Here is a 24,435-nt window from a genome sequence, read left to right as displayed (position 1 = left end):
ACAACTATCAGAATGGGAGAAAATATTTGCAAATGAAGCAACTGACAAAGGATTAATCTCCAAAATTTACAAGCAGCTCATGCAATTCAATATCAAAAAAACAAACAACCCAATCCAAAAATGGGCAGAAGACCTAAATAGACATTTCTCCAAAGAAGATATACAGATTGCCAACAAACACATGAAAGGATGCTCAACATCACTAATCATTAGAGAAATGCAAATCAAAACAGTGAGGTAGACTACCTCACAGCAGTCAGAATGGCCATCATCAAAAAAATTACAAACAATAAATGCCGGAGAGGGTGTGGAGAAAAGGGAACCCTCTTGCACTGTTGGTGGGAATGTAAATTGAGACAGCCACTATGGAGAACAGTATGGAGGTTCCTTAAAAAACTAAAAATAGAACTACCATACGACCCAGCAATCCCACCACTGGGCATATACCCTGAGAAAACCATAATTCAAAAAAGTCATGTACCACAATGTTCATTGCAGCTCTATTTACAATAGGCAGGACATGGAAGCAACCTAAGTGTCTATCGACAGTTGAATGGATAAAGAAGATGTGGCACATATACACAATGGAATATTACTCAGCCATAAAAAGAAACGAAATTGAGTTATTTGTAGTGAGGTAGAAGGACCTAGAGACTGTCATACAGAGTGAAGTAATTAAGAAAGAGAAAAATAAATACTGTATGCTAACACATATATAAGGAATCTAAAAAGAAAAAAAAAAGATTCTGAAGAGGGCTTCCCTGGTGGCACAGTGGTTGGGAGTCCGCCTGCCGATGCAGGGGACGTGGGTTCGTGCCCCCGTCCGGGGGGATCCCGCATGCCGCGGAGCGGCTGGGCCCGTGAGCCGTGGCCGCTGAGCCTGCGCGTCCGGAGCCTGTGCTCCGCAACGGGAGAGGCCACAGTGGTGCGAGGCCTGCGTACCGAAGGAAAAAAAAAAAAAAAAAGATTCTGAAGAACCTATGGGCAGGACAGGAATAAAGATGCAGATGTAGAGAATGGACCTGAGGACACGGGGAGGGGAAAGGGTAAGCTGGGACGAAGTGAAAGAGTGCCATGGACATATATATACACTACCAAATGTAAAATAGATAGCTAATAGGAAGCAGCCGCATAGCACAGGGAGATCAGCTCGGGGCTTTGTGTCCACCCAGAGGGGTGGGATAGGGAGGGTGGGAGGGAGACACAAGAGGGAGGGGATATGGGGATATATGTATATGTATAGCTGATTCACTTTGTCATAAAGCAGAAACTAACACAGCATTGTAAAGCAATTTTATTCCAATAAAGATGTTAAAAATAAACTTGAGTTTCAAATCTTGCTGCCTTTTCTCCTGGGGAATCCCGGTTGAATCTCTCTGTGAACTGTGAATTGAATTGGCAGTGACACCCGAGGAATTTGAATCAGAAAGTTCTCCTCCAGGAAGGGATGACCAGCCCGCACTTCTCCTCTCTTTGCTTTCGGCTACCTGATGGGACCTAACCCACCGGCAGCAGCAGCAGCGAATCCTAGGTTGTGGGAGCTGAACGAGGATTTACAGTTTTGGAGCTTGAACTCGGAAGGTGCTGGTGAAGATGACGTGGGTGATGCTGGGAGGGGCCGCATTTTCCCACGGCCGTTTCTCCGCGGAGATGGTCCTTGGATGCTCACTGGGCCTTGGCAGCGGGGTTGCCGACTTCCAGTCCCGCTGCGTCTGAGTGGCAGCTCAGTGGGAAACCCAGCTCAGCACAATGAAAGCCCTGGTCCTCAAGGCTGAGGCAGGAATACACGCAGCTCTTTTCCCAGGCCTCCCGAGGAAGGGGGAGGGGCAAGGCCACGGGTGCTGTGAAACTGCCCTCTTTCCGGCAGGCATCCCGCTGTTCCATTTCCCATCGCCTTCAGTAAGCAAGCATTCATACGCTAAAAGTGGTAACATCAGGGTTTTGACAGTGTGTTTGATTTTGTCTTCCTAAGAAAGGATTTGTGATGAAGACAAAGGTTCCTTTCATCCCATTCTGGGGAGGTTGGCAGGGAAGAGGTTACATCCCCAGCGAGGGGCTGAAATTTTATTCCAAGTGAGCTGGGCAGTCATTGGGAGGTGCAGCCATTCAAGGACGGTGTGTGCTCTGGAACACAAGAGGCTTGCCTGGAACTGGGGGAAAGTTTATGAGCTCTATCTTCTCCCTCATAAATTTTCATAGCGTGGTAGAAAATTAGGGTCAAAAGAAACAATTTCCCACGGTAAGATGGAATCAGCTTTTAATTTGGGAAGCGGGTCCTGGCACTCTGGGCCATCACATAGCATGATTAATTAATTAATAAATATTGATTTGGTATTGTACTAGGAATAATGGTGAACAAGACTCAGCCCCTGCCCTTAAGATGCTTGTAGCCTGGTGTTGGAGAGAGGCAGTAACAGGTACTGGTTGGAAAAGATTTGCTCCAATTTCACCTGGCTTTGATAAGTTTTATTAACTCACCCCAAGTGGAAACATCTACAGAATGATACCCACATTTTCCCTGGTACTGAGATCCTGCAGCTCTTTACGTGGTGAACACTCCTTCAAGCATCTTTAAAGTGTCTGTGATTTAAGAACAACTCTTTCTGTTGGCGCTAGTGAATTAACCAAGGTCCACACCCACCCACTCAGGTGCCCGGAAAGTTGGGGCACTCACAGTTTGATTTGGTGAACCCCCCTGTTCATCTTTCTATGTCTTTTCCACTCTCTTGAGGATTCCAAAATCTCTCATTCTCTCTCCCCACTCCATCCTCTCAGGAAAAGAATCTGAAACTTAACCCACACCGAGATTTAAGGAACTAATGAAGCTCAAAGTGTGCTGCAATGAGGGGCAAAGTTGTTTTCATGGTTTTGGCCTAAGTTCCCCTAAATTCCACGTACGTGGTTAATATATGTGGAATAACAGAATAAATGAACACACAAACAAAAAATAAAATAAAACAATAAGATGTATTGGAAAGCCCAAAAAGGGAAGGGGAGTTAGGCAGACAGAACAGTAGCATTCTAGTGCTCCAAGGAAGGTCATTAAGCAATCAACAAACACACACACAAAGAAAATATATTATAACAGCAAAAAATGTAGAGATTTTCAGAATTATCCATGCCAAAGACTGTAAACAACCTGATACCAGCACAAAAGGGGAAGCAGAGTTAGGCAGACAGAACAGTAGCACTCTAACATTCCAAGGAAGATCATTAGGCAATCAACAAACACACACAAAGAAAATATAACAGCAAAATAAGTAGCGATTTTCAGAAACAAAGATCATCCATCCCAAGAGAAGACAGTAAAGTACCTGATCCCAACACGTGTACACACTACACTGCCCTCCATTCATTTTGCCAAAGCGTTACCATGGCCTGAGGCCTGCAGCAGCCATAGGCTCACAGGTGTCTGCAGCCACTGGGCCAGAAGGTGACCCTCCTGGCAGAAACCCTTTGACAGAATTTTGTACCCAGCGTGTGTGTTGCTCTTCCCGTGGAAGCTGAGCCTCTGATCTGGGATGTCGCTGCCGGGAGAGGTTAGGGTGTTTAAAGTCACCACAATCTCCCAATGCCTTTGCCACCTACCTGCACTCCCTTCTCCCGTCCGGTTCCACTCATGCGATCCATCACTTCCAGAGACCAATTAACTCTTAATTTCTTTTCCAAAAAGAAAAGCTTAAAGGTTTTAAATTATTCAACTCGCGCCAAGTGATATTGACCCCTTGAGTAATTCTCTTGTCAAGCCGCCCTTTAAACAGCACGAGAACACCGTGCCGTATGTTCATCACCCCACTCCTCACCCGCCCCTGCACACACCCCAGCTTTATCCAAGTGACTCTCACCTTTAAGATCAGTTTCAAGCGGGGCAGCTTCCTCAGCCTGTGCACTTCCCCGTGGGCAGGTGCTGTGCGGTAGACTTCCCAGAGTGAGGAAGAGGGAGAACCACATCGATGGGAAACTATAATAGTTTCTTAATGAAGAAGGTTCTGGTCCCATTTCTGAATTAAGACCAACAGTTTGGTTCAGACCAGATAAAGAACGCAGCAGCACGCTGGTGTAGAAGCAAGCTATCAATTTTTAGATATTAGTTATCTTGCATCCAGCCAGTTTGCTGATTCTTTATCAGGAAATGCTTCTTCAGTTGATTGTCTGGGGTTTTCTTAGGTAGTCAACAATATGGGCTGTGCTTTTCTCCCCCTCCTTTTAGGTAATTATGTATCTTATTTCCATTTGATATCTAAGTGCATTGCCCAGAGCTTCCAGGAAATGGTGAGTAATAATAACGATATCAGACATCCTTGGTTTACCCACGGTTTTAGTGGAAATACTTCTAGGGTTTCACATTTAAGTCAGCTGTTGCTCAATAAAGCTACATATTCTATCCCAGATTTGCACCTTCTTATCTCTAGTGTTTTAAGGCTTTTTCTTATCTCAATAGGGCAAGAGCCTTGAACTTCACAAATCTCTTCAGCATCTAATGAACTTTTCCTTTTAAGTTACCGATTTGATTTATTAATATATTAGTATTAGTGTAGCTATTCTTGTATTCCGGTAGTAAATCCTACGTGATCATAATAAATGATTCTTTAAATGTGCTATTAAATTTAATTTGCTAGTATCTTATGTAGGATTTCACACCTATGTTAAAAGGTCGGGTTGATCTAGATTTCTATTCTGAAGTTTGGGGAAAATAAATCTTTAACAAATTTTTTTTTAATTTCTAATTATTGGACTATTCAAGTTTTCCATTTTGTCCGGTTAAAATTTTTCTATTTATTAGCATTTATTGTATTTTATAATCTTTTAAAACTCCTCCATACTTATTCATTCCTTCCTTCAATAAATATTGTGTTTAACTTTATAAACTCAATTCATAATAAGGACTCTGCCAGGGAGACTTGACATTTTAGGGATTAAATCACTGTGCCTGGTGTTGATTTAGGTGCTGATGATACAGTCATGAAAATACCCAGAGATCTCTTCTAATGGAGCTTCCATCCTAGTGAGGGAAACCATAGACGAGGTAAACAAATTGATAGCAGACAGTGACAGGAAGATGACAAAGCGAGGGCATGTGACGGGGACAGGAGAACGTGGCTGCCTGGGACACAGTGCTCAGAGGAGCTGGGGTTTCGTGGGAAGCAGGCCTGTGAAGGCCAAGGGCCAGCAATGCCAAGGCTCCAAAGCCAGAACGTGCGTGGTAGGTTAAAGGACAAAAGGAAGGGCAGGAAAGGGCTTCCCTGGTGGCACAGTGGCTGGGAATCCGCCTGCCAATGCAGGGGACGCGGGTTCGAGCCCTGTTCCGGGAGGATCCCACATGCCGCGGAGCAACTGAGCCCGTGCGCCACAACTACTGAGCCCGCGTGCTGCAACTACTGAAGCCTGTGCACCCACGGGCCTGGAGCCCGAGCTCCGCAACAGGAGAGGCCACCGCAATGAGAAGCCCGCGCACTGCAACGAAGAGTAGCCCCCGCTCGCTGCAACTAGAGAAATCCCACGTGCAGCAACGAAGACCCGAGGCAGCCAAAAGGAAATTTAAAAATTAAAAAAAACAGAAGGGCAGGAAGGAAAGGCAGGCAGGTGATGAGCAAGGAGGCCAAGAGACAGGCACAGATGAAGTCCCTCTTGGGTATCTCTGGAAGGCTGGATGGATTGCTAAGGGCAACGGGAAGATGCTGGAGGACTTTTCGCATGGCTGGACAGGATCCACGCACACTTTCAGAAGGGCAGTCTGGCTGTGGTAGGGGTGTTGGGGCAGAGAACCAGAGAGGCTGCGGGGAGACTAGTTCGGGGTTGAGGCGTTGCATGGGCAGGAGGTGAGGGTGTGGCCATGTCCCTCCTCTCATTTTGCTTGTTCTTTTCCTCCCCTGAGTAGATATTCTGGAAGTATGCCTGCTTGATCGCTTTCATCTAAGAAACAGCTCTTGGCTTTCCTGATGTACTCACTCTTCTGATGTTCTGTTATCGATAATTCATTAATGGTGTTTTAGCCTCTGTGATTGCCTTCTGTCTACTTTTCTTTTGACATTCTGTTCCTTTTGCTCTCTTCTGAGTCTTAGCTCATTCGTGTTTTGCTTTCTTTAAAAACAAAAACATTTAGAGATTTCAGTGTATCCTATAAATCTGATAGATAGCAAAACCTTAGTTTCAGCAGACATTGCCAGTTAGGGCATTAACATCAGGGATCCAAAGTTCACTAGATCAAGGTCCAACATGGACAACTGTGATTCTTTTTGAACCCTCCCCCCTTTGAGTAACTCTCCACCCTACTGAAACAGAGCAGGACCCTGTGGTCCTCGGCCCCCATGTCCTCAGCCTTCCTCTTGTCTGTGGAAAAACTGTAGGCAAAGAATAAGTTTAAATCAGAGAAGTGAGAAAATGCAGAAACAAAGGAAAACAGCCCAACAAGACAAAATAATAATAGTTTAGTCAGTAAGTGAAGTCAGGGACCTTTAGCTCCTCCTCAAGGAATATTCTGAGCCCTATCCTGTGAGCTGTCTTGTAGATACAGAAACCCTCACCAGGTGAAAGAAGTTAACTACGTGATGACCAGACTGGAGCCATGACAGAAGCTGCCACAATTCCGAGAACTGGCTTCAAGGAAATGGGCACAAACCGACCCTGGAACTGCAGACTAAGGGTACTTAAAACAATCAAGATGACGCCAATCAGACCACCAGTGACCAATTTCAAGATGACGGTCAGAGCCGACTGTGCTGTTTTCTGCAGGTAGCCCCTCCCTCCGTCTATAAAAGCTCTTGTCCACTGGTTGTCGGTGGGGGGAGTCAGCCTTTGGACAGGAGTCTGCCCTCCCCGCTCTGGTTGCCAGCATCCGAAACAAAGCAAACTTTCCTTTCCACCAACCTTGCCTCTTTATTGGCTTTTGAGCAGCGAGCTGCCAGACCCCACTTTGGGTTACACTATGGAACACAGCCTGCCTAACCCATATTAAATGATAATCCCAGATGCCTTCCCAGTCCCCTGTGCCAGGACACGGGCGTTAGACTCTAAGTCAGGAGCCAGGGAAGGGAGAACCAGGGCTGCGCACACCTGCTGGGATGTGGCAGCAAGGGCCACCATCACACACAGGGGCCAAGGAGCTGATGAGAGCTGATGGGAAGAAAAGTTCCACGAAGGAGAGACAACCAAACACGTCCAAGGTCCCTAGAAGACCAGATAAGGGGGGCAAAGAGAACTGGCCACTGGAGGTGGCAACAGGGAGGCCACGGGAGGGGAAGCCCTTTCCGATGGTGTGAACAGGGAAGGCCGGCCATCACCTGGAGGAAGGAGGTACCACGGAAAGTCGGAGGTTTGCGGGAAGGAGGCTGTGAGAACCCCCTGGAAAGAGACCGCCCTCTGCTGCGCTTGCCAACTTTTTCAGATTTTCTGAACATCTGAAAATTTTTTAGCAGCCAATCTCCATGGCATGTGTGTGTGTGTGTTTGTTTCAGAGAATGCAAGAATACAAGTTAGATAAATTGCGTCCTAGTCTAAAGCCAGTATGAGGAGAGAGAACCGTGGGTCGCCAGAAAGGTCCCCGGGTCCCAGGGTCTACGGAGGGAAATTCAGGACTGTGATCCCTCTGGTCCTGAGCAAAGCAGAACCATCCCCTAGATATGGCCTCATCTTCCATCAGGAAACTGGACTTCATATGTTTGGAAATTGAATTTCACTGATGTGGACGCCCAATATATTTTTTCCCTCCAATATAGCTTTATAACTGCAAAAGCTGGTGGAGGCCATCTAACAAACCCCATTTTGCTTTTGCTGAATACAGCACATCACCCTCCTCGTGAGCACATGTTTTAGCTGTCTCCATCCGAGACCCCTGCTTCCCTCCGTGGGCCAATGCCTATCTTTTCATAAATTAATTAATTAATTTAATTTTTGGCTGCATTGGGTCTTCGTTGCTGCGTGCAGGCTTTCTCTAGTTGAGGTGAGCAGTGGCTACTCTTTGTTGCGGTGTGCAGGCTTCTCATTGTGGTGGCTTCTCTTGTTGCGGAACATGGGCTCTAGGCACGCGGGCTTCAGGAGTTGTGGCACACAGTCTTCAGGAGTTGTGGCTCGTGGGCTCAGTAGTTGTGGCACATGGGCTCAGTAGTTGTGGCTCGCGGGCTCTAGAGCGCAGGCTCAGTAGTTGTGGTGCGCGAGCTTAGTTGCTCCGTGGCATGTGGGATCTTCCTGGACCAGGGCTCGACCCCGTGTCCCCTGCGTTGGCAGGCGGGTTCTTAACCACTGCGCCACCAGGGAAGCCCCACCGATGCTTATCTTTTTTTTTTTTTTTTGCGGTACGCGGGCCTCTCACTGTTGTGGCCTCTCCCGTTGCAGAGCACAGGTTCTGGACGCACAGGCTCAGCGGCCATGGCTCACGGGCCCAGCCGCTCCGTGGCATGTGGGATCCTCCCGGACCCGGGCACGAACCCGCGTCCCCTGCATCGGCAGGCGGACTCCCAACCACTGCGCCACCAGGGAAGCCCACCAATGCTTATCTTTGAAGGTACTCCCATCCTATGGGCGAGCTGGAAAGAAGTCAAGAACAAAAATATTTGATGAGGCTAAAAGCAGGCTTTCCCTGTCAAAATGCTGTACTTTACCACCAAAAGTGAATCCCAGACCTTAAAATCTTCCCTTGGAGCCCGCACGCCCCAGACGACACTTGTAACCTTGTCGTTGGCTTTCTGGTGACTGACCCTCCCTTTTCCAGGAGTAAGAGTCTCCTCTCACACGTACAATGTTAAGTCCCCATGGCAGACAGCTAATTTTAAACTGAATCTACAGAGTGAATGCCAGATGCTAGAATCCTCGATTAAAGGGCTTTCACCCTATTCCTATTTACAAAAGGATATTTGACTACCTGACCCACATTCATTTTCCTGTCTTTGTTAACCACGAGGTGTCTACCTAGGAAGAAATAGACACAAAGGGTCTGTGTTCCGAGGATGAACGACTGTATTTGACTCTGGACGTGAAGCTCGCCATCGAGCGGGGATGTCTGCATCGGCTACATCGGAGCCCTGGACAGACTCTAGGATAACCCTTTAAACAGCTCATACTCATCCTCTTCCCAAACCCACTAGGAAAACATTGTGCTGAACAACTGAACATCCTGCAGGGCAACCTTTGAGGCCATAAACAGATGATGAAAATCCAAATAAATAAAAAATTCTTTATAGCTTTTATTTTAACAGGGCCCATCTGAACTCAAATCAAGAGGCAGAGCCAGAAGAGATGGCCTTTCATGAGCACATAAATTGGCCGGGGGGAGGATGAGCATGGATTAATTGTAGAGCCACGCAGAGCACTCGCCTTGTATCCAAAGGGTTTCTTCTCTGTAGTGACCTGTCCTCGTGGAGAGCTTCCCAAAGTCAAAGGTCCCCGGGGCCTATTTTCTTAAGTGACTCTGTTGCCTTTTGCATTGTAATCCCTCTCCTTTCCAAATCTTCCCGGACTCCCGGCATCAGTCCTGCATTTGACCCGTCACTGAGCGCCCACCGTGCACCAGGCCCTTGAGTCACATCACACACGACGCCCCTGTCCTCACTCGTGGCGCTGACGGTTTAAAAGGATCTCTCCAGGGAATTCCCTGGCGGTCCAGTGGTTAGGACTCCGCGCTTCCACTGCAGGGGGCACGGGTTGAATCACTGGTCAGGGAACTAAGATCCTGCAAGCCACGTGGCACGGCCAAAAAATAAAAAGAAATAAAATGAAAGGATCTCTCTGGAGCTGTGTTGCAAGTGGACCAAAGGGCGGGCCCAAGTCTGCTCCTGTCCACTCTCCTCCAGGAAGTTCCCAGGCAGCTCTGCCCAAGAGCCTTTCTACCCCATGGCTAACTCCGTTCCCCTGCCCATCTTGGCTCCCATGCCACCTCCTCCAGGAAGCCCACCACGGTCACCCTGTGCAACCCACAGCCTCCCAGCCTCCTGAGCCCTGTTCATCTTCGCAGCCTTCAGTTTCTACCATACATACACATTGCTTTCAATGGTCTTATTTATTTTTTTAAATTAATTAATTCATTTATTTTTGGCTGCGTTGGGTCTTCGTTGCTGCACGCGGGCTTTCTCTAGTTGCAGCGAGCGGGGGCTACTCTTCGTTGCAGTGCACGGGCTTCTCATTGCGGTGTCTTCTCGTTGCAGAGCATGGGCTCCAGGCGTACAGGCTTCAGTAGTTGAGGCACACAGGCTTCAGTAGTTGTGGCTCGCAGGCTCTAGAGCACAGGGCTCAGCAGTTGTGGCTTGTGGGCTCTAGAGCTCAGGCTCAGTAGTTGTGGTGCACAGGCTTAGTTGCTCCGCAGCATGTGGGATCTTCCCGGACCAGGGCTCGAATCCATGTCCCCTGCACTGGCAGATGGATTCTTAACCACTGTGCCACCAGCGATGTCCTCAACGGTCTTAGTTTATTGATGGCCTCTTCCTCCCCAGCAGCCCCCTCTGAGTCTCCTGAAGTGTCTCTTGCCCCAGCCATACCTTCTAGTTCCCTGGGGTGTCATCGTCAGTTCTTTTCAACAACGAGTGATTTTCCACCTGTTACATGTCAGACGCTGACGATACAAAGATGAAATAAGCCTGAGTCCTTGTCCTGAAGGAGCTGACATGTTTGAGGGGGCAGGTGTGCAAACATCTCACCCCACGGTGCTACGCTCAAGATAACAGAGATCTCTCTGAATTGCTGGGAGATCACAAGAGGACCACTCAGCCCCGACTGGGAGTGAAGGGAAGTCCTCCTGTTGATCATGAATTCAAGAATTCATTGGCCTAAGACGAAACTTGAAGGATGAGTAGAAGTTAGCCCAAAAGAAGCACTAGGTTACACTAGTAACCAGTAAACTTGCCCACAGCCGCAGGGCGGGTCTCCTCAACCCCCAGCCCACGTCCAATGACTCCCCAGCACACCTGGAGTAAAATCCAAGGACCTCACCCGGGGCTGCGCCTACCTGCCCACCTCTCCTCCCCGCGCTACCCTCCCACATGATAAAGGTTTTTTTTTTACTTTATCCTGAGTTCTCTTTTTAGGAAGACCAAGTTTAAAAATAAGACTATGATAATATGAATTTTAATGAACGAATGTCCTCTTAGTTTAAAAAAAAAAAAAAGGTGACAGAACAGTGATGGGAAGAGTGGGATGCGGGAAACAGGGGCGCCCTGCACCGCGCCTCGCCCTTCCCTCCGCCAGTGTGGGGAGAGAGCCACGCCTGAGGCGATTAGACGCTAAGCGGGTGCCCTCCACGGCTCGACTGCTCATTCACAAACTGCCCAGCGCAGACCTCTTTCCTGAGCCCTAGGCTCTCGGATCCAACTTCCCACTGGCCACCTCTGCCTGCGTTTCCCACGGTGGCCTCTTAAATTCTTACGTGCAAAGTAGAACCTGTGGCCTCCCCTGTACACCCCACCCTTGCAGCTTTATTTCTCAACTGAAACTGATACCACCACCAGCGTCCCCGTCAGCAGAACCCCTCCCCCTCCCCCAACCGCACTTGGATGGGCCTTTGAGACCTTTCCCTTCTCCCCCCTACAACCTTCCCCACTCCTTCCCCTGTTGATGGCCTGGAGGTTAACGTTTTGAGCGGATCCTTTATCATCTTCACCTGAGCTACTGCACCGGCTTCCTCACTGGGACCTGCTGTCCCAGCCTGGATATCCCCTCACTTTCCCCCTGATAGAGGCTTGACTGACACCTGTTGAGTGGGACGCGGCTTTGGGAGGTGCTCACGGGAGCCTGGAGGGAGGTGGGCGGAGCAAAGCCAGTACAAGGATGAGTTCCTGAGGTCACCTGGCTGGGCAGCCGGGCCCCTCCCACTCATCAGGCATGTGCAGGTTGCCTCTCTGACTGTCCTCCGCCCAGGAGGGACCAGGAGACACACTGACCCAGTGGCTCCCATCCTTCACCACTAGGGTGTGAAACCCTGCACTTTGGAGGCGCGGGGAAGGGGAGTGGAGCGAGGCACCAGGGGCATCGGACCCCCGCCCAATCGCATCCACTTTCCTTCCCAACGTCTTCCTAAAATAGAAACCTGCTCACACAGCCTCCCTTCATAAAGCCCTCCAGTTCACTGAGGCTCACAACACAGCACCACGCCCACTGGACTAGAGGATAAAGGCTGCCTGGTCTGGCCACCACTGCCCTCCCCACCTCGCCCCTCCCCCCAGACCCACCGCCCCGGCTCCGTGTCAGAGCACCTGCATCGCCTGCACTACTTGTCGTTCTTGTCCATCCTTCGTGTTTGTTCATCCGTCCACCTCTTCTCCTCCACCTGGTGGATTCCACTCATCGTCTAAAACTCAACCCAACTGCCACGTCTCCCGTAGAACCTTCCTGGCTTCTACACACGTCCCGCGCCAGGCCCACAGAGAATCAGCTAAGGCTCCGCCCACCTTGTTCCTATAACACAGTTACGAGGAATAACACACACAACTCAAATTCCACCTGTCCACTGTCTTGATTACATGCCCGTCTCTCCCCTACCAGCTACCCTTGAGGGCAGGAACTCCTGTGTCTTATTTTTGTATTTTTAGTGCCTTAAACAGGGTTTGGCCCATAGGTCATGCACAGTGTTTGCTGAACAACAGCATGAATTTGTCACTTATAATGAATCAACCACTTTGCTAAGTAGTTGATGTGTATGTCACTTAAAGGCAGGCGGGAATCAAAAAGTTGCCCAAGTAAACTGCACCTGGGAGGCCACCACCAGTTGGGCAGGGCAGGCAAACATGACCGGGCACATGCAAACAGCTGAAGACCCCCATCCCTCTACCGCTTGTCTTTTCCACCACAGACAGCAGCTTTCTCGCTATGCTGTTCACGTTTTACCCTTTAAAATATAGTCCTGTGAGAGCAACTACTGTAAACTGTGTGAGTTCAAAATCCCCAGGAACCTGAAAATGCTTTAGAGAAAGAACTGGGAGGGGAAATGAAGGGAGAATAGGAAATCAGGGTAAAGCATTCGGGGCAGCGACCAAGGAAGAAAGCCCCACACACAAGCTCTCCGCAAGAGGACAGCGCTTTGTATCAGCTGCTAAGGAAGGGGAGCATTAAACGTCTATTAACGTTGCCCGTCTTCAGAAACCACTTGGCTGAGAGCGCCTGACCTGCCTTCTGAAGCTGTGGCCCCGGCCCTTCGGCTACTGGGGCTGCCCTCAGAGCACACTTCCCAGGCCTAAGGAGGAGAGGACGCCAAACTCAGTGTCTAATACCCTAGGTAGCTCTCTCCCCACACTGTTGAAGGCAAGGGCGAGGTGCGGTATAGGGCACCCCTGTTTCCTGCGTCCCACTCTTCCCATCACTGTTTTTTTTTTGTTTTTTGGGGTTTCTTGTTTTGTTTTGTCTTGTTTTTTGACTAAGAGGAAGCTGTCAAACGGCACAGGGGCTCAGGGCCGTGGTGAAACATTCCCGCTAGGATCCTATGTTCTCATTATCTGGTAACAACACTCAGGTTTTAAAATCCTAACCCATTGCCAAGCTCTGTAAGATACTAAAATATTTAACTACTCTGCTAGAATTATAAGGAAGGGAAGGGAAAGCACATTAAAAGAGAAAAAGCATCATCCTAGCAAATTGGGGAAAATGACAGGCTATTTGAAAACTAAAAGTATTGTTCTTGGTACGTATCAATATTTTAACATGATTCTGTTTAATTCCCTTCCTTTTCACTCTATCTGAAACTAGAAAGAAATAAACGTAAAAAGGCTGGGCTTGTATCTCCATCCACCATCCAATCAATAAAGCTCTCCTGCCCAGCTGCCTGCTACCCGGCCACGTGGCCCTGAACGGCGGATAAAAAGAGGAAGACGCCCCATCGTTTTAAAGGCTGACAGTCCGGGACCAAGGCCCCCTAGGAGACGTTCTTTTTCTGTGTCCATTCCATAGGCTGTGTGCTCGGGTTTTTAAAATTGTTGGTCTTTAATATACTTCCATTCCTTTAATGGAAAAGTTATATAGATAAAGAATTTCTTTTCTTCCCAGTCATAAGCGCAGTCTGCATCCATGGTCTCTACTTACTCTCTCCTTCAACTATAAAGTCGCTGAAATCTGATTTCTGCCTCTGCCATCTGATACTGAGACTGCTCTTGCCAGATGACAATGGCACAGAGAATTTCTACTCTTTAAATTAAACGACCTCTGTGTGGCATCTGACATAGTGAGTAACTTTCTGAAACTCTTCTCACTGGAGCCTGTCTCTCTTTGGTTTTCCAGAGCGTGCTCTCTCCCTCTTGCTGTTTTTCCTTCTGTCTGCTTCTCAAGGTGGCATTCTCAGATCTATCTCGTTCTAAGACCTCCCGATAAATTGTAGGCACACCCTTAGCTTAATCCTCCACTAGGAACCGGTGGCTTCCAGACTTCCCTCTCTAGTTGAGCTCTCTTCCCTTAACACCAGTCCCATGGTCCAATATTTATAAAATATCTCCACTTGGATGTCCCATTTCCAACGTAATATACCTAAAACCAAGAGCTTCTTTCCCCCACACACCTGCTTCTTCTCCTCTCCTTCTCCTTACCTGGGTGAGTGGTGGTCCCCTCCAACCCAGGGACCCTACGAGAAATCTGGAAGTCACGCTGACTCGCATCTGTGCACAGCCCAGGCCCTCAGCAAGCCCTGCCTCTCCCAGCCCTTCACCTGCTCAGCCCCACCCTCTCCACCATCCAAGTCTGACTTCAGGCCTTCATAACTGCTCTCCTGCGTGATCTCAGCAGCCTCCCTTTGACCCCCTCCAGTCCAGAGCAATCCTTCTACAATGCCAATCCGACCTCATGTCACTCGTGCCTCAAACTGCCTTTCCATCTTCGCCAACATAACATTCAACGTCACCTCCTACTAGTCTCTCATCATGCTTTTCATTTCGCTCACATTCTGAGCTACTTACAATTCCCCACAAAAGCCATGATCTCCCGTATTTCTGTGCTCTTGTTCTAAATGGATAACATTTTTCTTGACCTGGCCACAACCAACAGGTTCACCCCAAGCCTACTCCGGGTGCGCAAACAGTTCAAAAGGAAGCCCTTGACGACCCCTCCCCAAGCTGGGTTAGGATTCCTCCAGGCTGTAACGGTAATAATTTGCAGCAGTTGCAGCAAAAAATAACAAAACAACAGCTAACATTTACTGCGGGTAATCAGTCCCGGGGTTCTCAGACCTAAACGTGCATAAGAAGCACCTGGAAATACATTAAATTCCAACGTTCAGATTCAGCCGGTGTGGATCTGGGATCTACCTGTTTAACGATGTATTCTACGCGGCTCTGACACAGTTGATCCAGGAACGATATTTTGAAAAACACTGAACTACTGGCTCCCCTGCAATTCACTCAAAACGTTGCCACCTAATTGATATTCATAAAATAGCTTTTATAATTTTAAAACATCAAGTACTTGGCACCAAACACGATTATGTGCTTCACACGTACCTGTCAACTGTCTTAAACCCAGTGAGGCTGGTATTATCTATACATAAAGGAACAAAAGATTAGCTGGATCAGATTCACGCATGGGGATGACAGGGGTCGAGCTTGGGCCTCGTTCCAGGTGACCATCTTGGGTCATTCACTACTATATGAAAGCAATCACCAAAAGTTTCAGTGGCGTCCCCATGACAGTCAGCTGCCTCAAATCCTTGACCTGGATTTGAAGACGCTTAAGAGGCTGCCCCTATGTGATAGTTCATTTTATGTGTTAACGTGACTGGCTAAAAGATGCCCAGATAGCTGGGAAAACGTTATTTCTGGGTGTGTCTCAGGGTGCTTCCGGAAGAGATGAGCATTTGAATCCTTGGACTGAATAAAGCAGGTGACCCTCCCCAATGTGGGCGGGCACCATCCAATCCGTTGAGGCCAGAATAGAACAAAAAGGTGGAGGAAGGGTGGATTCACTTTTTTTCCTTCTTTGAGCTGAGACATCCGTCCTCTCCTGCCCTTGGACATCAGCTTGGGCCTTTGGACTCAGACTGGGACTTACACCCTCAGCCTGCCTTTCCCCCTTTCTCAACTGGGACTTACACCCTCAGCCTACCTTTCCCCCTTCCTCAGGCCTTCGGACTTGGATCGAATTACACCAGCGGCTTCCCTTGTTCTCCAGCCTGGAGATGACAGATCTTGGGGATGGACATGTCGGCTGCCATGGTGTGTGAACCACATCGGTTCTGGTTCTCCAGAGAAACAATACGGATTTTGGTACGGAGAGCGACTCTAGAGGAACAGAATTTTAAGGATAAGTTTTCTGAATTGGTTCTTAGGATTCTGGAATTTTCTCTCTCATCTGACTAGATTTAAAGATGCTAATGAGTCTATTTCCAGTAGTAAAGAGAGCACTGATGGTCCATGGGGTGAACTGTTTATAGAGATATGCAAAGTACCTGCACTGCATATGCTCAATCAACCACTTATAAGAAGCAAGGAGCTGAACGGCTGTACGTGATACTTTCAAATAGTTTTGGAAATCTAAGGAATGTAGTGACACTGGAGGGTTCCTCCTAATGTCCCAGGCAAAGTGGTGAGAGAAAAAGATGAGCTCCTAATTCCCAGTACACCGCGCCCTGAATGCCCTCTGATAATTCTCCCATCCACATCTCCTTTCCTCTTATATTGTAAATCTCTTCTCTAATGCCTTCTTAACTACCACAAGTACTCAGCTCTTCCTTAAATAAAATCCTAAGATCTCACAAGTATCGAGGACTTGGTAAGATGGCCCTCTACCTCGTAGGTGAGGAAACCGAGGCTCCGTGGGGAAGGGCCGTACCTGGGGGCACAGTGGCCGAGCCAGGACGAGGTCCTGGTTCTCCTGGCCTGAGGCCGGTGCCCCTTCCACACAAAAGACAGCCTCCCCTCACTAACCAACAGGACAAAATGTCTGGCTCTTCCTGAGGATGAGCTTTATAGAGCGATGGGAATGTTCTACAACCGGATGGGGGGATGGTGGCACAACTCGATAAATTTCCTAAACATCATTGCATTGTGGACTTAAAACGGGTGAATTTTAGAGTAGGTAAACTGGGCCTCAATAAAGCTGTTAAGAACGGAAGCTTGCCCTAGAGAGTGGGGCAAAGTGGGAAGCGAGCGCAAACACACAGAAGGCCGACAGCAGTGTGCCGCAGTTACCGTGACTGTTCCCTCCTCGAGCTGGGGGTCCCCGTCCTTCCTGTCGTGTCAGCCCTCTTACTTGCCGCACTGGAAGGTAAGCTCCCTGAGAGCAGGGCGGGGACCCTCAGTGCCTTGTCCTCTCCCATCTCCCCAGCTGCCCACGGCAGGCCCTTCGAATATTTGCCAAACGAATGAATGCGTGGGAAGCACGCAACCTGTTTCTTACCATCCACTCGTTCCGGCACAGAGAATCTGGCTTCTCCCCCCGGCAGGGGCTGACAGCCTGCCCAAAGTCCACAGATACGGAGGGGCTTCGGGGTGGAGCTGGGAACCTAACCACTGCTCTCCACTGCCTCCCATAAGCCCCGAACGCATGTTAGCTGGTGTCATCACCAAATCTGCAAACAGCTAGACTACCTGCATCCCAAGAGAGAGCCAAAGTAATTTGCATCATTTTTTCATTAAGAGAGGGATGTGTACATTTTTTTCTAAAGCATAAGAAGGGTTTAGGAGTAACAGAAAGAGTGTGGATTTTGGAATCAAAACACGGAAGTGTGAGTCCAGACTGCTTGGCTGTGTGATGGTGGGCAGGTTCCCCAACTGCTCTGAGTTGGTTCCTGCACAAAATGAGGAAAACGCCACCATCCTCGCAGGCTCACCATGAGACTTTAAGGGAACAGTGCCTGTGACGCACCCAGCACCCTACCTGGCACGCACCAGGCACTCAAGAAGGGCCAAGCGAGACCCGGGGAAAATGCATCAAAGGGGAGAAAGTCAGAAGACAGCATGAGTGAGAGAAGGCAGGGAGAAGGGCAGAAAGTGGGCGGAGTACATCTGTGTAAGTTTAAAACACACACACACACTTTAAGGGCGAGCATCCTGAGAGGTACGTTAGCTACATTAAATGGCTGCTTTGCGGGGACTGGAAGGAATACAAGGGAGATGAGCGGGTCACACAGAACGAGACCACGGCCTGTGTGAGCAGCTGGTGACGTGCGACCCAACTCACCACCCCACAGAGCTCTCGTTCGCGCTCACACGCGGGCAAGAGAGAAGGTAAGGCCAGCCTCTCTGCCCATCGACTTTTGTCCCCAGACTCCCTGATGTTCTCTCTCCCGTCTACCAGCTGCTCACAAACTCTCCCCCAGCCCCCGCTGGCTCCCACGGGCCTAAGACCCTCCACAAATCCCCCCCGGCCCTCATCTGCCACAAACGACCCAGCCACGGCCCTCCTTCCCCTTCAGAGGCCAAGACCGCTTGCCAAGGGCTTGTTTCTTGACAGTCTGCCCGAAGTCTGCTGTTTCTAAAGACCGTGTCATCGCACAAACTAAAGGCTTCAGGATTTACACCTTCCTACAGGAACTGTCTTGCGGTTGGATCATTTAAGAACTGAGGGCAGGAAAGTGATCCACTTCATCTGGGAAGCTTTGGGAAAGTAAACAGAGGAACAGAACTGGACAAGCGAGACCCCACTGCTTAGGTTTCTGCTGCCCCAAACAGGTAGGCACTTGTGGCTCCTGAGCTCGTACGGTGCGGCAAGTCCAAGTTGGTACGTGCTGTAAGCGGAAAGTATACCAGGTTGTGGAGACTGAGTACCAAAAAATACGTTAAATGTCACATTTATGACTTTTACCTCAACCACTTGTTAAAATGATAATATTTTGGATACATTGGGTTAAATAAAATAAATATATCACCTGTTACTTTTTAAAACGTGGCTTCTTAGAAACACTAAATCCTTGGCTCGCACTATACTTGTATTAGAGAGCACTGGCCTGGACCCCTCACCACCGTCTTCAGTCACTGCTTTACCACGGGAACACCCTCTGATAGAAACGTAGGGCAATCTGGAAATCTGAATAATAGCTTCCCTGTTGCCCAGTTTCACACTCATGGTGTTGAACACGTCTCCAACTCCATGTCTTTTACAGTATTCTGCCTTTGCTTTCAGATGGCTGGAGTGAGTCTAGAATTTCTCATATATTTTACATGACCCTTTTAGCCACATTGATTTTAATTTTCACATTTTTGGTAACCACATCAAAAGAAAAATTTAAGATGACCTGAAGGATGATGGCTCGGTTTATGAGTCTGAGGAATGCTTTTCTGTCCTCTTCCTTGCTGAAGTGTCAGGTTTTCATGGTGGTCACTCTTCTAGTTTACCAATGCATGTCAAAAGTCAACCATAAACAACAGCTGGGCCAAAGCCAAAGACATGGTAAGAAAAGAAACTACAGACCAATATCCCTTATGGACACTGATACAACAATCCTCAACAAATACTAGCAAACTAGTTCAACAGCACATTAAAAGGATCATAGACCATGACCAAGTGGGATTTATTCCCAGAAAGCAAAGATGGTTCAACGTATAGAAATCAATCAGTGTAATATACCACATTAACAGAAAGAAGGAAAAACCCACATAGTCGATCTTAATTAATGCAGAAAAATCATCTGACAAAATTCAACACCCTTTCATGATAAAAAAAATACCCAACCAATTAGGAAGAGAAGGAAATTTCCTTAATATGGTAAAGGCCATAAACGAAAACCCCATAGCTCATACCGAAAGATCGAAATCTTTTCTCCTAAGATCAAGAACAATATAAGGATGCCTGTTTTCACCACTTCTATTCAACATAGGACTGGACGTTCTAGCCAGAGCAATCAGGCAAGAAAAAAGAAACAAAAGGTATCCAAAGTGGAAAGGAAGAAGTAAAACTATCTCTGTTCACAGATGACATGATCTTACATGTATAAAACCCTAAAGATTCCACATACAAAAATGGTTAGAGCTAATAAATGAATTCAGAAAAGTTGCAGGATACAAAATCAACACACAAAAATCCGCTGTGTCTCTATATGCTAAGAATGAAAAATCTGAAAAGGAAATTAAGAAAATAATTCCATTTCTAATAGCATCAAAAAGAACAAAATACTTAGGAATAAACTTAACCAAGGAGGCAAAGACTTGTACTCTGAACACTATAAAAATGTTGCTGAAAGAAATTTTACAAAACACAAATAAATGGAAATTCCTTGTTCACAGATCAAGAAGACGGAATATTAAGACGTCAACAGTATCCAAAGCAATCTATTGATTCAATGCAATGCCTATCGAAAATCCCACAGCATTTTTGCAGAAATAGAAAAGCACATCCAAAAATTCATATGGAATTCCAACAGATCCCGAACAACCAAAACAATCTTGCAAAGAGTAAAAAGGCAACTACTGGGATACAAATCCAAATATATAATTACCAAAAGAAATGTTCTAAAATACTTTAAAAATAAGACTACATAGTATAAAGACAAAAATTATAAAGTATAATTATACAAAGTTACACTAAATATACTCACAATAAAGACAGTAAAATATGGCAGAGCTAACACCAGACACGAGTCCATGTTGATTATAAATGAATGAATTGAAATTCTGATGATAAAATACATCAGCACATTATATCACAGGGAAAGGGTCAGTCTCCCTAAAATATAAAAAAAGATCTTAAATAAAGAAAAAAACCACTACCACCTGCTGGGGAAAAAAAATGAGAGGAGAAAGTAAAAATGACCTTAAATATATGGAAAAAGAAAAAAAAATCGATGCCTTACCCATCGATGCCTTACCCATCAATATCTCCACACACACACACACACACACACACACACACACACACTCACACACAAATACACACACATTTTGAACTATTTGGGTAAAAAAACAAATTAAAAAATCACAATTTTGAAACACCCAATGAAATAACTGATCTAGGCAAATATCAGTGGATAGGTTGTCAGGGAATAGGATGTTCATTGTGATGCCAAAACATTACCCTGCAGAGCACCTGCTAAGTCCAAAGGGAAAAAATGTACCTTTATATCGGTGAGATCAACCAAGTGACCAAATTCAGCACCTAAAAGTGAACAGCCTGACATGATACCCTCCTGAGGGATTCAATGTGAAGTACACAGCATCTTTCCTGAAATGTTAATCTGAATCTCATCTCGTGCCTACTTTACAGGAGGTATAGCAGATAGAGGAACAAGCTAAACTACACCACGAGGAAACAGCTAGACAAGCACAGAGGGCGGGGTGGTACTTCACAGCTGGTCTGGCTCAAGGAGTCAATGCCAAGGGGCAGAGGGGAGGCGACTGTTGGAGATAAAGAGAGGAAAGAGCTCTGGCCAAACACAATGACCCGTAACCAGACACGAGTGCAAGCACAAGTAACAGGCCACCTGAGGACGGTGAGGGACTGGTCTTTAGATGAAATCAGATTTGTTCTCCTCTTAGGTGTGCCCGTGGTTTCATCATTCAGGATGGACCAGGTTACCCACAGTAACAAAGAGCTCAAACTCTCAGTGGCTCAGGACGAAGGTCTATTTCTCACTCCCACCCGTGAAGCACCGTTTCAGAAGTAAGATGCTCCCCGATCTACTGCTCTTTGTACAAGACGAATTCAGCTTTTCCTTTGAGAATGAGAGACTCCTACTGATCAGGGAAGGTGGTTGCAGGCAGTGCGCCTTGGAGTGTGATTCTCCTGCCATTTTGCATCAGAATCTCCAAGATATTTTAAAATGCAAATGCTTTATCGCTATGTAAATGCTTTTTTAACCCCAGAGTCCCAACCAACACTTGCTGAATCAGAAACTCAAAGCTAGGGCCTTAGGAGTCTACACTAAGTCTTATAGCTCCTGAAGGCTGCTTTCAGTTACACATCCCACTATTTTCTAAAAGTTGCTGTGCAAAGGATAGTTTACTTGCTCGGTGATAACTAGAGTAGCATTAATACTGTTTATAAAAATGGCAGAAATTCGTGTTTGTTTTTTTTTTAATAAGATGGCAAGCACTATAGTATACTCTTTTAGAGACAATCAACCATTCTAAATTACAGGCTTTTTTCTAGTACAGGTTCCTAAAGCTTACAGTGACTTTTAAAAAAAATTTTATTGGAGTATAGTTGATTCACAATGTTGTTAGCTTTTGCTGTACAGCAAAGTGAATCAGCTATACGTACACATATATCCACTCTATTTCAGATTATTTCCCCATATAGGTATAGTGACATTTTTAAAAAGAGCTTCTACATTTTATTTAATTAATCGAGGTATGCTAATGCCAAATGGACAACTACACAGAGCAGCCAACAAAATATCTCAAACCTGGGTAATGAAAATGGACCGATGTCATTCATAGTCTGCAACTGCTCTGTGTAGTACTGCAGGTGACTGCAGGCATTTCTTCCAACTTGGAATGCCAACTGGAAATTGTCCAGTATTCTGAAGCTGACCTTCTGCACAAGGAAAAAAAGTCAGAAAACACTGGTTACACATCCGTAAGAATGGCCAGAATCCGGATCACTGACGACACCAAATACTGGTAAGGACGTGAAGCAGCAGGAATTCTCATTCACTGCTGGTGGGAATGCAAACAGTAAAGCCACTCTGGAAGACTGATTGGCGGTTTCTTACAAAATTGAACACACTCTTACCATCCACGCCAGCAATCATGCTCCTTGGTATTCAGCCACACAAAAATCTGAACACAGACGCAAATGTTTATATAGCAGCTTTATTCATAACTGCTAAGACCTGGAAGCAACCCAAATGTCCTACGATAGGTGAATGGATAAATAAACTGTGGTCCACCCGGACAATGGAATATTATTCAGAGCTAAAACGAAATGAGCTACCAAGCCACGAAAAAACATGGAAGAACCTTAAATGTATATGACTAAGTGAGAGAATCTGTAACCAATCTGAGAGGTTACTTACTGTATGATTCCTGCTGTATGACATTCTGGAAATGGTAAAACTATGGAGACAGTAAAAAGATCGATGGTTGCCACGGGGTTGGGGAAGGGGAAGGATGGTGGAGCATAGAGGATTTTTAAGGCAGTGAAAATACTCTGTACGATACGTAAAGGTCATTATACATTTGTCCAAACCCACAGAATATACAACACCACGAGTGAACCCTAAGGTAAACTATGGACTTTGGGTGATTATGATGTGTCAGTACAGGTCCATTGCTTTTAACAAATGTACCATCTGGTGAGTGATGTTAATAATGGGGGAAGCTATGCGTGTGTGGGGCAGGGGTATATAAGGAAATCTCTGCACCTCCCCTCCAATTCTGCTGTGAACCTAAAACTGCCCCAAAAATAATGAGCTTAAAAGATGTTAACCTGACACTACCCCCTGCCCTGCTACCCCACCAAATAATTTTTTTTTAAAAAGAGAGGTCTTCCAGCCATCTTTATTTAGCCATGATTCCCCAAGCTGCTTCTAGCCTAAGCAACTTGTTCAAAACACCCCCAAATAAAGTCACAGTCCTCTCTGCCAGGCAACTTCCTGTGTCTGATCACATCCAGGCCTGTCTCTGGAGAGACACTGCACCTTAAACGTACAAATTTGTTGGATACCACCTTCTACCAACAAGTTGAGAAGGACACAATAAAATACTGATATGACAGCAGGAAGTGACAGGATCACACAGAAAATGTAGGGACATTATCAACTGTATCTGCTGAACCTTTTAGCACACTATGCTTCTTTTAATATTTTGGTAATTACTTCTGTATATAATAATGATTATTTATCAACATCCCCTTTTGAAAAATTAACTGCTCAAACCTTATACTGTGATGACTCACGGTGTCATGTGCAGGTCCATTTGCTTACACGAGGGAGAAAAAACCCCACCACAACTGGATCCCATTTGTTTTTTCAAAAAAAAAATAATAATTCAATGTAAAACATGAACATTTAATTACCTTTAAACAATGTATGTAATAATGTACATGCTATACAATCCCAAACACACTGAACACAAATGCAATCTTATAAGACATATACACAACTACTTTTTGCCAACATATACCCTGTAGGTCACTTAGGATGTTAGCTGGTTTCTCAGCCCAGGTGTGAGCATATAAACACACATATATATATGCCTCAAACTGAAGATTAAGATAATAAACCAAAGAGTTGAATGTAAGAAGTCTGCCGTGGAAGATGCTAAAACCACAATCAGTCACTGGAACCAAGTAACAAGGCACAATAGCTTCCCTTTGTGGTCACAAGGCTTAAGTTTCTCGTCCCAGTGCTTAAATATGGAAATAGACATGGCTAAATCACAAACTCTATTTTATAGTGCATTTCGGTCACTGTTTAAAAAGAAGTATTTTTCTTATTACATAATGCATTACAGAAAAGCATTGGAAAAATAAATAGGATAAGCTCATACAATAAAGCCTTTTCTTCCATTTGAAAAAGTTATTTATGTTCAAAATTAATATAACCGATGTAGGTGTAATAAAAAGAAGCATAAGGGATGCTATGCAGATTTCCTAGTACCCTTC

Source organism: Monodon monoceros, unplaced genomic scaffold (assembly GCF_005190385.1).
Source record: "Monodon monoceros isolate NGI ecotype Baffin Bay Population unplaced genomic scaffold, NGI_Narwhal_1 Super_Scaffold_8, whole genome shotgun sequence".
Taxonomy (NCBI): domain Eukaryota; kingdom Metazoa; phylum Chordata; class Mammalia; order Artiodactyla; family Monodontidae; genus Monodon; species Monodon monoceros.
The sequence above is the reverse complement of the archived record's forward strand: the minus strand, read 5'-3'. Positions refer to the sequence as shown.